We start from the raw sequence: 16,578 nt of genomic DNA, 5'->3' as shown, positions 1-16,578 counted from the left end.
TAGAACCCATTGTTCCCTTTCATCCAAGACTTACACTGGGGCGCCTGGGTGGCTCAGTCGTTAAGCATCTGCCTTTGGCTCCAGTCGTGATCCCAGGGTCCTGGGATCGAGCCCCGCATCGGGCTCCCTGCTCGGCGGGAAGCCTGCTTCTCCCTCTCCCAGTCCCCCTGCTTGTGTTCCCTCTCTCGCTGTGTCTCTCTCTGTTAAATAAATAAAATCTTTAAGGAAAAAAAAAAAAAAAAACTTACACTTACTTGGTCAAACTTGATATACACAAATTGGAATCATTTAGATTCATGGGTAGAGCTCATTACAATGATATCTGCACCTTATTCCAGTTCAAAAGAATCTGAGTCACTGAGCTAAAGCTTTAGGATCTGAAATTTTAAGAAGTTCCTACATCATTCCTCTGCCCACAGAAGTTTGAGAATCATTAAACTGAAATAACTCTGTAAGCATTATCCAATCCCAATCCTTTCCTCCTTCAATTGAACAAAGGTGTTCCTTCTACATTAATATCCTAAGGAATTATCCCAGTAGCAAAATATTCAAACTAAAACAAATAAATTCTGAAACTACATTGTAGGGTTATAGACTTAAGGATCCATTTAAAGTTTAGAAAGGATGTTTTACTTCCTCTATGTTGTTCCAACTTATTTTTGTACATATCTTCCATTCTTTTCTAGACACAAACTGCAAGACATATTTCTGGAGATTTTTCTCTGTATCCGGTTAACACTTTTACACCATTTTACAAATCAGCTTGCTTTTTTCCCCACTGAAAATATGCTCACTCCGACATATGTCTCAAATTACAAACTTCTCTTCTCACCTCAAATGAAATCTTTTAATTACTCTTTGGTGATCTCTTGAGGGATGGTGACAGCCAAGAATTTTATTATGTATCTAAAATATAAATGACAGCTTTTCCAAGATTTTCCAACCTAGTTTCATCATACTTTTCAAAATATCATATAGACTCTCAAAGTGACTCTCATCTCTCCTTTTAACTCATGTGTCCTATGGTTCCCAGTTCTAAGGAGATGTGTCTTAATATATTTTGGTACTTGGTACAACTGCTGTTGCCAACTAATCCATGTGGCACCTTTGATGTTGGGAAAATTCAAATGTCTTGGAGAAGTCAATGCAACTGTTGTATCCATAGAACCCAAATGCATCTATTCAATGAGTTGACAATAATGCCCTCCTCTGGAGAGTTTTCCTAATGGAGAATAAGCACATCCTTTTTGTCTCTTCCAAATGACACCTTCTCCTCCCCTCTCACTACATTTGAACATTTATGCTTTCATTTGGTTCAGATTTCAATGATTAATGAGTAATACGGCATCCCAATTTGCAAGTGACCAAAAAATGAGAAGTCAGATTAATGTAGATTAAACAACCATTACCGATAAAAACTGGATTCAAAGATGGAGTTTGGGCGTATGGCCAAATGGCTGTGTAGCACTCACTTGAATTAGAATGACTAACTCAACTGAATAACCTCAGGCCTTCCCAACAGGATAGGGTCCTTATTTGGTGGCAGAAGAACAGACAAGAATGGACCTGCTGGACAAAGTATTTCTTCCTCAGTCCTGATGTTCTGTTCTATTTGGGTGAGCTCCCCACAAAATACTGCAATTGATCTGTACCCCTCATTCACTTCTTTCACCTAGTTAGAAATTTTGGAAAGAAAAGACTCCTTAAGATGCTATCTCCTCATCCCACACTTTCCTTTTCACTTTTTCTTTATAATCTGGGTGTCTAGTCTCCCAGAAAGAACATGAATCCTATCCACTTCCTCATGTCACAAGGCAAACTTCCTTTGGAAAGCATTCTGTGGTCCAATTTGCCCAGTGTTAGGCTAGGTAAGTTATTCTTCAGTACTTTAGCAGGAATAGAGTCAATATCACTGAAAAATGTTTGTGAAAATATGTCATTTCTCAGTTAAAAAACAAAAACAAAACAAAGCAAAACCAAAAGAAACCTCCATTTGCTGTTTTAGTCAGAATAAAGGCCAAAGTACACATACTGGCCTCAAGTCCTTTGCAGGATGGGTCCTCAACACCTGTCTATTCTAATCCCCTTCTCCTGCTTACCCTAATTCTCTTCCCGGCAGTCATTCTGGCCTTGTTGTTTGTTTGCAAACATATAAGACATTTACTTGACCTGTTCCTCCACCTAGGATTCTCTTCCTCTAGATAACTCCCTGAAGCCCTTATTTTGCTGAAGCCTCGACTTCACAGGAAGGCCTACCCTGAAACCCCCTATTACCACAGCCCCACCTCCTGTACCCCCAAATTTACTTCGAGTTGTATTCTTTACTTTTTTTTACATTATCATTTCCAAATACACTCTTCACTTCACTTATTTATTTCATTATTCATTAAATCTTTCTCCCAACTGAAAGTTATACTTTCAGGGTGGCAGTTTATGTATCTTTTGTTCCATGACATATCCTAAGCACACAGAATAGTCCCTGGGAAGTAGTAGACACTCATTCAACATAGGGGAAAAGTAAGCCTGGGACAGAGGCAGAGCTCATGATCCTAGTACCCATATAGATGATATACCTGGAGTATGAGGACAAAATAAATGGCAGTTATTTTAAAAGTATAATGTTTTCCCATTTTGTACTAGCTGAGTACTTTGCTGCTAAATATGTTTATAACCTCAACCAATATACACTGTTACTTACTTTTCTAAAAATTACACCCAATTGTTTCAACAATGCCTAGTACTACAAGTCATTTAATATAGAACAGTTTTGTGTATGTGAAATTGCTGGTATATTTGCTACAATTAAATCTATATATTTTTACACCACAGAATGAATAGTTTAAGCTTATAAACTCTCCCCACTATTACGTGTTTGACAGAAATTTGTTGTTACTATTATCATTATTGTTGGAAAGTGCAAGTACGGGTGAAGGGTTTTTGCAGATGAATAATCAAACCTGAGAGCTGTTGTATATTTGAGGATTGGTCTGTGGTACCCATTCAACTTTCTTGTAGTCTACTTACCTGTGCCAATTGGATGTGCTTACTGAAATTTGAGGGGTTGAATGTCAGAGAGAGTACCATTCTACTTCTAGTCTCAATGCTGAGGATATTAGTTTCTCTACTACAGTGTGCAGGTGTTCATTCACTGCCTTCATGGGTGACAGGCAGCTGTCACAACATCAGTCGTTTCCAGATTTTTGATTCACATCTACAGTGATATGTTCTTGAATTCACCGGTCCTTCCTAATTCCTACCCATCCCTGGTTACTGCAGATATAGAAGCTCCTATGTTGCTCCAGCTGGTAGGTGGTATTGTTCAGCAGTTGTTCCTTAAGTATAAGCCTAGACTTTGCTTCTCTAGCTATTTCCAGGATTTTTCAATTACCTAATTACTTGTAACAAAAAAAAAAAAGTGTTATGTTTAAAATAGCTGGAGAAATTTCTGCTTCCTTCCTCCAATCTGGGATTTATCACATACTGTAAGAATTCTCAAATCATACCTCCTACTGTATTATGCATATATTGTGCCCTTGGCCCAAATGCAAGTTTCTCTTGCATTATAACTAAATCATTTCATGGGCATCCTTATAAAAGTCTTGATCGTTTTTTTTTTCTTTTAAGTTTTGATCATTCTGAACAATAGTGGGTGCATAGTAAACATTTACTTATTTTAATGAATGCATTCCCATATTCTTACTATAATTGTATTTAAACAATAAATATTTATTTGATACCATCTATGTTCTAGATACTATTCCATGTGTAGAAGTAATGAAGTAGACTTGATTTCTCTTCTTTTTTAAAATGATTATTATTTTACAATCTATTTCAAAAAATGCTGTTTCAGTTGCCTTAACTTTTCTATAAGAACTTTATAACAAAGCAAATCCACCTGTAACATCTGTCCTTTTTACTACTGAGTGGGGCAAAATGGCCAATAAAATGTAAAAGGCAGCATATGCAATCATGTAATCTAAAAATTTTTCATGAAACTTATTGTGAATTGCACTTGACAGTTCACCACAACAATGGAAAACTGGCCCCTTGTTGGTTCACATAGTCCTTGAAAACCAAACTGAAGTCACCGGTTTTTATCTGGATAAAAAGTTTGCAGCTCTGCTCCAGCAGTAACTTTACCTTCTGGGTGAATCAATCTAGGACACTGCTTTGTCCTGCTCTTAGTGGGCTCTCATCCTCAGGCAGGTAGTCAGACAGTTCTGTGTTCTGTTCTACTTCCACAGGCGTGTCTGGGAATAGGACCAGCATCTCTTCTCCACTTTCACTTTTCACAACTTGGTGAGCCTTCATAACCTGGGTTGATTCTATTACTGAAGCAAAGCCTCTGCTTTCAAATCTGAATGGATCTGCACCACACAACTTTGAACAGCCATTTGAAAAGTAATGCTAATAGAACCTTTAATTTTTTTCTTCAAATTTTTATTTAAATTCTAGTTAGTTAACATATAGTGTAATACTGGTTTCAGGAGCAGAATTTAGTGATTCATTTAACAGTGCTCAATACAACAAGTGCCCTCCTTAATACCCATCACCCACTGAGCCCATCGCCTGCCCACCTCCCCTCCAGCAACACTGTCTGTTCTCCATTGTTGAGAGTCTCTTATGGTTTGCTTCCCTTTTTTTTCCTTCCCCTATGTTCATTTGTTCTGCTTCTTAAATTCTGCATGAGTGAAATCATATGGTATTAGTCTTTCTCTAACTGACTTATTTTCTTAGCTAATACCCTCTAGTTCTATCCACATTGTTTAAAATGGCAAGAATTCATTCTTTTTGATGGTGGAGTAGTATTCCATCATATACACACATATATGTGTATCTTCTTTATCTATTCATCATTCGATGAACATTTGGGCTCCCTCCATAGTTTGGCTATTATGATAATGCTGCTATAAACATTGGGATGCAGACTGGGCTTGAGAAAAATGTAGAAGAAACCAGAGAGAACCTTACTACAGAGATAAAAGACCTCAAAAACACAGAGATAAACACCTTTATTTTTTACCAAATCCTCTTCACAGAGATTTCTCTGAGACATATCATCAGTACCATCTATGTGCAAAACCACTGTTTTGGGATGTTTGTATGTAGTTCCCAGAAATATCTGAGTTTTCTTTCTATGTGAACTCATTTCATTGAAACTATCACCATCTACCATATTGGAAGACTGAAGAATGCCATAAATTTGAGAAGCTAGCAGTTTTGTTTCTCTTGGAGTTGTAGTCTTCTCTACAACATTTTGCAAGCTTAACGTCATCCCCGGTTCTCTTTTCATCTTTGTTAGCACAGCGTTCTGCCAAGTACTGAAGAATGAGTAAACCCGAGTGGATGGCAGGGTGGTTGAAAGAGTCCAGAAATAAAATATGGCCAGGCAGGCATCCCTGATCCTAAACAATGGTTCCTCTATTTAATGGATCTGCTGCTAGATTCCATAGCTAGTTAACTACTGAGAAAGCATCAGGTTCTTCATTCATGGTGGAGGAGGAAGAATTGATCTATGACATACACAAGCAAAATCTTCTTATATTTGTGCCAGGGATTTAGGAGTCCAGAGCCTGCCACACCATCATGGCCACAGTAAGGAATGAGGTAGAGGGACCCAGGAGACACAGAGTGGGTCCCTCCATTTGAAACTGTGGCCTCAGCAATGGCAAATGACCAGGCTAACTCTAGGAGCCAAAGAGCAAGGACACTGGCACGGAAAGGCTATATAGAGTCACCCCCATGACCCTGCAGCATCTGTCAGTTCTTGACTTCTTTCTTATGGGGAAAATAGATTAGTGGAAGTTTTCAAGTAGTAAGGTATAGCATAAAAGTATCTTTATTTGTTCCTGTTGACACATGGTTGCCTTGATTTTACTCTGTAACAATACATTTTTTAGCATTTTTGCTTTAGTAGCTAGACCCATTTCTTTCTCTAAGTCATTTTCATGACGTTCTTTTTAAAATGGTGATGATGTTGGTAAGTTCCAATATCTTATTGTCTAACAGTTTTATCAATACCAAAATATCATGTAAGATCATATGTAAATATATAAATATATAATTGTTTTTTCTCCCTGTTTTTAGTATCCACATATTCATAACTAAATAAGCATCAATGCGTTTTAATATTAGAATCAAATTCAAAGTGTGGTAATTAATTACTGTTTCATATATTAAATGTTCCATTATACATTATATTCCATTTTATTAAATAGAATAATTATTATATACATTAAAGAATTCCATTGAAAATAGGAGAATTTAATCTAAAGATGTAGTCAAAAGTGGTTTGTCTGATCCCCAGCATTCTGCCACTGTATTTCTTCTTTACATATATATATGTAAAGAGAGAGAGAGATTGAGAGAGAGAGAAATTAAGGTTGAAAGAATTTTAATGCCTTCATTATGAATCTTCATTATGACACTAAAATAATCTTCCTTCTGGTTTGCAGACAACTGAATATATCCTGTATGGCTTAATGACTTACTATTTTTAAAGGACTGAGGGAATGAACAGGACACTTCTAATATCATTAAATTTAGGATTATTCTTATAGATGTTGTCTTCATGGTCATGACATCTTGAAACCATGATCTTCAAGCTTTGCTATCGTAAAGACACCAAATTTTTATCTCCTGAACCAGATTCTCTTCTTCATCTGCCATTGAGAGAATCAAAACAATCACTGATTTTTCTGACCCATGTTGTCAACCATTAATTTTCATACATAAGTTACTGCAGAAGATCTTTTCAAGAAAACTCCAATATGATGAACTTGGTGATTCTAACTTCAAAACTGACTTGAAGGTTTGTTGTTGGTTGGTTTCATTTATATATATTCATGTACATACATACACACACACATAGATATTTAGATTGATAGATGATAGATAGATAGATGATAGAGATATCCCAGATACCTTAATGTAAATATGGCCTTTCAAATTCTTTGTTGACACCACTGAATATTCACTAAAATAAATATATTTTAACTTTTCTTGCATTATTTCAAATATTTCTGCTGGTTTTCAGAGCAATGGGAAGAAGCTCCAATTTCTTCAAATATATCTGAGTGTTAGCAAGACCACCAATGATTTCAGAGATTAAGGAAGGGTTAGTTCTTTTAAATGGACACCAACTGTTTCTACTGTTACTATTTTTTTTTTAAAGATTTTATTTATTTATTTGAGAGAGAGAGAATGAGAAACAGAGAGCATGAGAGGGAGGAGGGTCAGAGGGAGAAGCAGACTCCCTGCTGAGCAGGGAGCCTGATGCGGGACTCGATCCCGGGACTCCAGGATCATGACCCGAGCCGAAGGCAGACGCTTAACGACTGAGCCACCCAGGCGCCCCAATTTCTGCAATTTCTACTTCTTCCTCCAAGTCTTTCTTCCTCACCCCTGCCTGGCTCCTTTTTTTAATCCTCTAATTCCTCCTCAAAGACCCAGTGTTTACTCTAATAAATTTAGAAAGACTTATGCCCTTAAGGAATTCATCATCTACCAGGGAAAACCCAGTGATAAACAAGCAAACATAATATATGTTGCCCATTGATGTCACCCAAAGGGGAAGTTGTCACCTATCCAAGAAACCTGATTGTTTCCAGGGGCAAGAGTGTGACAACTTGTTTTCTCTGGGCTCTCTGCTTTGATGTAATGCCTGACATTTTCAGCATTCTGGGAAATGGAAGAAGTATACAAATATTGTCCAGATTACAGATAATGGAAAAACCTAAGAGGGCCATATCTGAGAAAATTGAATCTGAGTCAAGGGCTGAGTAAACCACAACAGAGAATTACCTAATAATTGTTCAAACTAAAAGTTAATAGTAGTAGAGTGCTAATCATACACCAAGCAAAGGTCTAACTGTTCTAAGCTTTGTATCTGTGTTAACGAGATTATTAATGAAAATTATTTACATATGAGGGAATGGAGGCCCTATGAAGAGATAAACTTGCCTAAGGTTATATAGCTAGTAAATGGCAGAGATGTGACCTGAACCCAGGATGTCTGGCTACTGAGACAATGCTCTTAAATCCCACAGTATATAATTTCTTCACACAATCTAGAAAAATTTCTGGGATTTTGTAAAATCTAATTGTGTCCATACTCATATACATAACACACATATAATATATATACACACATACATGTAACATGCATATAGCATTTAACAGTTCACAAAGTATTCTCACATGTACAGTCTCAGTCACAGGCACCACTCTTGATGTTAAATAATATCACTATACATAAAAAAAAAAAAAAATCCTAAGACTTCTGAGTGTGAAGAGAGTTGTTCAAATTTACATGGTTTGTAAGATTTGCCTCTAAGTCTTCCAATTGCATGGCTGGATGTTCCCCATCACTATATTAATATTCCTTTGAAAACCTGATATAAAACCCAAATCAGAAGATATAGCTAGATACATTGAGACTGATCTATTTTATGGATGGCTTGTATGTGTTATGATTGAAGAAACTTGTCAGTTTTTCTCAGTTTCATCTAAGCAGTGGAAATAGCTTATGGTAACTTATGTTAATTGAAACCAATTAGATTTTCAAAGATCTTGTGGTTGAAATTATAACCACACTGTGATCCACAAATTGAAAAACCAAGTTCACGTTTATCTATCAGAGTGTGGAATTAGAAGGCTTATAATACATAAAGACTTGATTGATCCAGTTTCTTCCCAAAGAATTCATATTGAAGAGAATTTGATTTTTCCTTTATATAAAATGTTTCTATTTAAAAGATACATTAGTAAGCAGTATTTCTGAACTATTTATGACTCTTCCTTTGTGGTAATAAAAATGGAAATCAAACTGCAAATTTGTAGGTTCATTGAAAAGAAAACATAGGGTTTCAGCTTCAGGAATGACAGGTTCCAGGAATTCAAATTTGTCTTCAGGAACTTGCATTTTCTCAAATCTTACTTTTCCCTATATTGCTTTCACCCTCAAGAAGGCTGAGAGGCCTCCTCTATTCCAAGTTGGCAAGATGATCTCCAAATCTCTGTCCTATTCACTTTATAATTCCAAATGGAAACAAGGTTTCTCTTTCCCAAAATTGCAGAAAGTATTTTGAAATTGAATCTTGCTGGGCCACCTTCCTACCCTTGAACCATGAAGATGAGATAGGGTTTGGTGGTTTTGGAAAGGAAAATAGGAATGTTTCCAATAGAAAAACATAGTGTATGTATGCTGAGAAGACAAAACATATGTCCAGTATTATGGTTAGCAAAAAGTAACAGATGTCTACTATAATGGTGACTCAATATATAATGAATGATGGAAATGGCTCTAAGTGAATGCATCTGCTTGAAAGAAGAAATTCAACCCAAGGTAGAAAGGCTAAATTTCTAAGTGTTATTTGAAAATACAGTTCATTCATGACAGGATATTTATTCTTTATTTTATGTTTTTACATTTTTTAATATTAATTTATTTATTTTAAAGAGGGAGAGCAGAGGGGGAGGGAGAGAATATCAAGCAGACTCCTTGCTGAGCACAAAGCCTAAAGCAGGGCTTGATCTCAAGGCTCTGAGATTATGACCTGAACCAAAATCAAGAATCTGACACTTAACTGACTGAGCCATCTGGGCACCCCTCATGACAGCATTTCTTAATTAGCATTATGTACATACTCACTTTTTAAATTCAGAGTATACATGTAGAGAGTAATGTGATAGCAATATATCTGAGTTGATAGCAATGTGTTGAAGCAAATGTGCCTTTTAGAAGAATTCATGAATACAGTAGTCCCCCCTTATTTGTGGTTTTGCTTTTCGCAGTTGGAGTTATCCGCTGTCCACCACGCCCTGCCCTGCCCAAAAGCAGATGATCCACCTACTGAGATATGGTCAGGTCAATAGTGGTCTAATGCTACATCACAAGGGCTATGTCATTCACCTCACTTCATCTCATCATGTGGGCATTTTTCCTCTCACATCATCACAAGAAGAAGGGTGAGCACAGTACAAGATATTCTGAGTGAGAAACCAGATTTACAAAACTTTTATTACAGAATATTGTCATAATGGTTCTATTTTATTATTTGTTATTCTCATTACTCTTTTACTGTGCTAATTTTTAAATTACACTTTATCATAGGTATGAATGTATAGGAGAAACATAGTATATGTAGTTTGGTACCATTTGTGGTTTCAGGTATTCATGGGAGTCTTGGAACATATCCCACATGGATAAGGAGGAAATATTGTACTATTAAAAGTTTTTCCAAAACTGAAGAGGAATATTTCATACAGGTTATAATTCAGTATAATTTTCCTTTTAATGAAGAAGTCATAAAATACATATCAGTGATTATTCCTTGCACTTTATATAACATTTAATATGTAAAAATCACATATATTGTGACTTACCTTATTTTGTATAAACAATGTAATTACTAAAGCAATTACAAGATGTCATAGCCCAATAATGTACTTCTAATGAGGTAATAGTTCATTTTTCACATGATTATAAAAGACATACCAAAATAATAACTGCGGTCTATCATTTCTCTGATTGATAATACAAAATTCTAGCATTCCTAATAAATTTAAGATATTCCTGCAAAGAGAGCATCACAGCTAATTAATACATCATATCATCATATACGGTTGTAAGAGTAACTACATTCTATTATACAACTTGGAATTTCAAAAAAACAGTAGTTTTCAGCACTTTATTTCCATAGTAATTTGACTTTAACCTATGGCAAGTATAAAATCTACTTGGCTTATAAGCTTCTGTATGAGCCTAAATTTCACAGCTCAGTCTTTAAAATTTATTTACTTTATTTTAGAGAGAGAGAGAGAGAGAGAGTGCATGAGTGCAGAGAAGGGCAGAGGGAGAGAATCCCCAAACTGACTTCCTGCTGAGCATGGAGCCCCATGTCTCACAACCCATGAAATCATGACCTGAGCCGAAACCAGGAATCCAATGCCCAACTGACTGAGCCACCCAAGCAGCCCATTCAGTTGTCTTTAAATAAATAGATTGTCCCCATCTTTCACAGATGAGAATTGGAGGGTGAAATAGGCCTAGTGCAGTCAGAACAAGCACTTCAGCTCTGTGTGTGTGTGTGTGTGTGTGCATGTTGTAATGTAGTGTTCCTTCTTTTCTTAATATATTAACCATCATACTGCTAGAGAAAATAAGACACGTAATACAAGAGTTTAAAAATACAACCATTAAGTTCTATAAGAATACTTTTTCCAAAATATTTTGTTCCCTTTATATGAAATTGGGCTATGAAATGACACAAAATTACAAATTTTAGGGTCTTGGTTTAAATATGAACACACTTCATAAAATCAATATGAAAAATCATTCAATGTAGTGAATATCACACAGCTCATTTTGAGCTTTGCTGATAATTTGGAACTGTTGTACAACAGGAAAACAATACTGTAATTTTAGTTAGTGATATGGGTTATAGTTATAATTTTTTCAGTAATATCCTGGATAACTTTGATCAAATGACCTAACCCATCTTAAACTCATTATCTTCTTTTCTGTAAAGGTAATGTTGTCTCACAAGGGTCCTGAGATGATTAAATTTTGCAAAGAATGTGAAATGCATTGTAAAATGCAAAATGCTAAATACATTTTGATTTGTTAAATTTATCAAACTTTTTATATAAGTATTATGATTTGAATTCTAAAAGAACTAAGAATTTAAGAGGAAACAATATCTAAAATGACCACCAGGTATTAGAAGTTTTATGATCATCTAGCATTAAGTATTAATGAGAGATATTTTATTAGAATTTCCTGGAACATACCAGATATTCTACCTCAGGGCCTTTGCATTGGCATTTTCCTACATCTGAAGGGCCCTCTTCCTTATCCGCATGGCTTTCTCCTCATCTCTTTGTCTTTGACCAAATGTTTCTTCCTCAATGAGGCTTTGCTGATCACTCTTTAAAACTGTGTAGTCTTCCTCCCCACACTTCTACTGCTGATTCCTTCACTTTCTTGTCTTTCTTCCTATATCTGTTAACATTTATGATCATCTGGCATACTATATATATAGATATTTATTTGTTTATCTTCTGTATCTACCTCCATGGGAACATAAGCTCAAAAAGAATTTTTAATTGTTTTTTGTACACTACTTTGTCAAGACAATTTTCTAGAATATATTAGGCATCCTATCATCTATCTATCATCTATCTATCTATCTATCTATCATCTATCTATAATTTATCTATATCTATCTATCATAATCATCATCTATCCATCTATCATTATTTATTTATTGAATGAAAATATATATATTCCTTACTCTAAATTAAACATACAACAAGTTGTACATAGATCAGCAGGTATCGTTTTGATGTGTTACATCATTTTCATGGTTAATATATCTGAATAGGTATTTGTACCAAACAACACAATTGTATTTTCCTTGCCATAATTATACTACTGGAAATGATAAAAATAATAATGATGATACATATAGCACTTTACATATGCCAGACACTTTTGAAACACTCTACTTACAATAAGTACAGTAACTCATTTATTTCTTACAACAATCCTTTGAGATAGCTATTATTGTATTATCTTCATTTTACTAGATGCTAAAAATAAGGTACAGATGACCCATGGTCAAACTGCATAGTTGATTTTTTCTTTGAATGAAATTTTTGTCATCTTTTGATGAAATCTGTCATTGGTATAATGTTGCAGTTTTGCAACATCTAACAAAAACACATTTTTACCAAATCGTTTTTAACTGTAAACACTCCTCAAAGCTTTCTTGTGTTTCATAACTTATTTGGAACTTTTGTATATAATACTGCCACTGATTAGAACAATTTTACCATTTAGATTACCAAACAAAACATTATCTTATGCTTGAAAATATTTGTATTATAGCTATGAAAATGACTTTCAGATAAATTTTGAACAAAAAGTTATGCTAAACAAGCAAGAATAGGAAAATTAGCCAGCATTCATTCTAAAGAAATAACACAAATTTCTATTAAGTATTTTCAGCTAGATTGCAAATGCTTTTTATGAGAAAATTTATCTTATTCAGAGCATATATTAAAAAATGTAAGCAGAAGACTTCAAATACATGGAGAGTTATTGATGTGCTGTATGCTTCTTAAAGTTTATTCCTCATATCTGTTCTGCTATTAATATAAAAGAATTATATATTAAAAATAGAGTCTTTTAGATCATTTAAAATCCATTAAAAGCTAAGATATTCTTGTAATTAATTTTCTGCTGAGATGAGAATTCAGAACCTTGAAATAACTTGCAGATGGGCATTGTCATAGTGAAGAGAACCTTGCCATCTTCCAAGAATCATTTTACTCCCTAGTAAAAATTCAAGGTACATTTATGTCTCATAATCAGGGTTGGTGGGCTGGTTCTTGGAAGGAAGATTGGATGACTTTCAATGCAATTTAATTTTAGTGATATTTATTGAACTTAAAATGTCTTTCCTATTAGCTTCTTCTTTTTAAATGGAAATACCCCTTGGAAAAAAGGTATTTGTCAACTCAATTTTTTATACCTTGGTTCTTTTCCTGATTCTTGAAATAGTGACATAGAGCAAGGCAATTTATTTTGTGGTAATAATAACTGGGGAAGTTTTATTGTGGCACATCATGATGAACACTGTCACTAGCATAAGTTTTTCATTGGGACAATTTATTAGTTATTTATTATTGTGAAACAAATTACCCCCAAAATTACAGGTATAAATAATACACATTTATGACCTCATAGCTTCTGTGAACCATGATTTTGTGTACATTTAGCCGCAGTCTTCACAAGGCTAGATTGGTTCCACTTTCAAACTTAGTCACCTGACTATTGGCAGGATTTAGCTCCTCCCATGTTTTCAAACTGAGCTGTCAGTGCCTTACAAGCTGTTGTCTGAAAACCCCCCTCAGGTCCTTGCCTCACAGACCTCTCTATGGAGGAAGTTACAACATGGCTCCCTGCTTCATCAGAGTATGCAAGAGGGCAAGAGAGATCACTAAGAGACATATATAAAGGTGCCTACCATAGTCTTTTTTGTCCCAATATATGGTTTGTGAGAATTCCTTCAAGCATAATAAATGTATTGTTTTTGATAAAAATAACACATATTGCCAGAAATGACTTTATTACCAAATGTTGATTTTAGTATTACTGCCAAGCACACTAGTTATAAAATAACACATATTCTACTAATTGTTATTTGGGGCCACGTTATTTGAAACAGGTGATTACTAAAGGTGTTGGCGATTTTTGTAGCATATTGCTTGTTCGATATTTGATGAGTGTTACTAGCAACTATTTGGAACAGAAACATTGAAGAACGGTATGAGATATTTGGCCAAGGTTTTGTGATTACATGTGAAATATTTTGACAGGAGCTATGTATAGGGAGAAAGCTATAGAGACAAAAACAAAAAACAAAAAACAAAAAACAAAACACAGGATTTTCTAGCGGGAAGTTAATGTGACAAATCAAGCTGACTTATTTCTTTCTTTCTTTTTTTTAAGATTTTATTTATTTATTTGAGAGAGAGAGAATGAGAGAGCACATGAGAGGGGGGAGGTCAGAGGGAGAAGCAGACTCCCCACTGAGCAGGGAGCCCGATGCGGGACTCGATCCCGGGACTCCAGGATCATGACCTGAGCCGAAGGCAGTCGCTTAACCAACTGAGCCACACAGGCGCCCTGACTTATTTCTTTAAACAACTAGATAATCTGAATATATTTCAAGTTCTGTTGAGCATTTTGATCTCTATTAACACCAAAGACATCACTTTGGGTACCAAAATAGTAATTTCAAAATAATATAGAGGTGACTTTTGAATTAATTTAAATGAAAACATTTTTATACACACATAGCATTATTAGCACTTTCTGATAACACATAAACATTATCCCTTGTATCATTGTTTGTTTTTTTACTATATTTTTAAATATAGGTCTTTTTACTTCTGCTATACCAAGGGACCGGGACTTGGAGATTATGACATTTGTTTTCTAATTCCCTGATCTTTAGTCTCCCGGTCTCTAAATGTGGGTAATGGGCTCAATGCTATATAACATCTCATGTGGATGTATCCATTCTATGAGTTAATGAGCATCAGTTCCTTCAGAGAAAGGTTTGTACCATTCTTTTGCTTAATTTCTAATGGCATTTAGTGTATGGTAGATGCTTCAGAAATATTTGGAGAAAGATGATTAAATTAATGCATGTTAACATTATTTATATTATATATATATTATATTATAATTATATATTATATATTATTTTATATTAACATTATTTGATATTTATTGAATCCCATTGTATGTTAGATAAGATCCTGGAAGAGAAAAAAGACATTAGGTATAAACTAAATTAATCTGAAAAAATTAGATACTTTAGTTAATAATAATGCATCAGTCTTTGTTCATTAATTGTGACAAATGTACCATACTTTGTAAAATGTTAATAATAGGGGAGACTGGGTGAGGGGTATATTGAAACACTCCATAATGGCTTCTGAATTTTTCTATAAATCAAAAACTGTTCTAAAAATTGAAGTTTAGGGCGCCTGGGTGGCTCAGTTGGTTGGGCGACTGCCTTCGGCTCAGGTCATGATCCTGGAGTCCCTGGATGGAGTCCCGCATCGGGCTCCCTGCTCGGCAGGGAGTCTGCTTCGTCTTCTGACCCTATCCCCTCTCATGTGCTCTCTGTCTCTCTCATTCTCTCTGTCTCAAATAAATAAATAAAATCTTTAAAAAAATAAAAATAAAAATAAAAATTGAAGTTTATTGAAAAGCAAAGAATTATTTTTAAATTTTATTCATTTAGGTATGAAGATTGTCCTTTTCTTAACCTTTATTTTCCAACTAATCCTTAAAATTTCATCAATTAATTTGTCCTGAGAACTTGCTAGGAAATATTTAAACAGTCAAGAATTAGCTACATTTTTTGTTCTGTAATAAGCATATCTGAGAGGTATGAGTTTATCCTTTAAAACTTCAGGCTCTTTATTTTCCCTCAGATCAAAAACAAAAATTGAAAAACAAACCTTGTCCTTGTATATCTCTCCACATCAGCACTTTTTTTTTTTTACTTAAACTTACAAATATGTCAAGATTCTAAAATATCAAATGATATAAAAGGCAAATCAGCAATCAAGATAAATTCTTATACTCAGCAAAAACAAACATGTATCACTTTACACACCTGCCTTAAGAATTCCAGGTTAAAAAAAAAAAAAAAAAAGAATTCCAGGTTAAAATATGGTGTCTTTAATTCTTAAGTGCTGTCAAATACGATAAAATAAAAGTTATGTCAAAAATTATGAAAATATACTTCATATACAAGCAAAATTAACCTCTCCAGAGAATGTTGGGTTGCCAAATGACCTCAAATTTTCTACAGAGAAAGAAGCACTGGTTTACATTATTTGCACAAATTTTTCTAATTCTTAGTCATATCATACCTTGAATTATCTACTCCAAATGATTTTATTCTATTTAGAGTTAATATTATTTAGTTAATATTATGACTTTCCTTTAATAATTATGCATTTAAAAATATATCTACATTTGTATTATTT

General features: G+C 34.5%; 1 pseudogene; it reads right to left on the bottom strand.

Moving 5' to 3' along the window:
* Window positions 1-4,157: 4,157 nt before the first annotated feature.
* LOC123847657 (armadillo repeat-containing protein 1-like) lies at window positions 4,158-5,397 on the bottom strand (annotated as a pseudogene).
* Window positions 5,398-16,578: the final 11,181 nt, after the last annotated feature.

This window comes from Mirounga angustirostris, unplaced genomic scaffold (assembly GCF_029215605.1).
Source record: "Mirounga angustirostris isolate CCGP_5_RB_7025 unplaced genomic scaffold, mMirAng1.0.hap1 SCAF_2, whole genome shotgun sequence".
Lineage (NCBI taxonomy): Eukaryota > Metazoa > Chordata > Mammalia > Carnivora > Phocidae > Mirounga > Mirounga angustirostris.
This window is presented reverse-complemented; position numbering and strand designations above follow the sequence as displayed.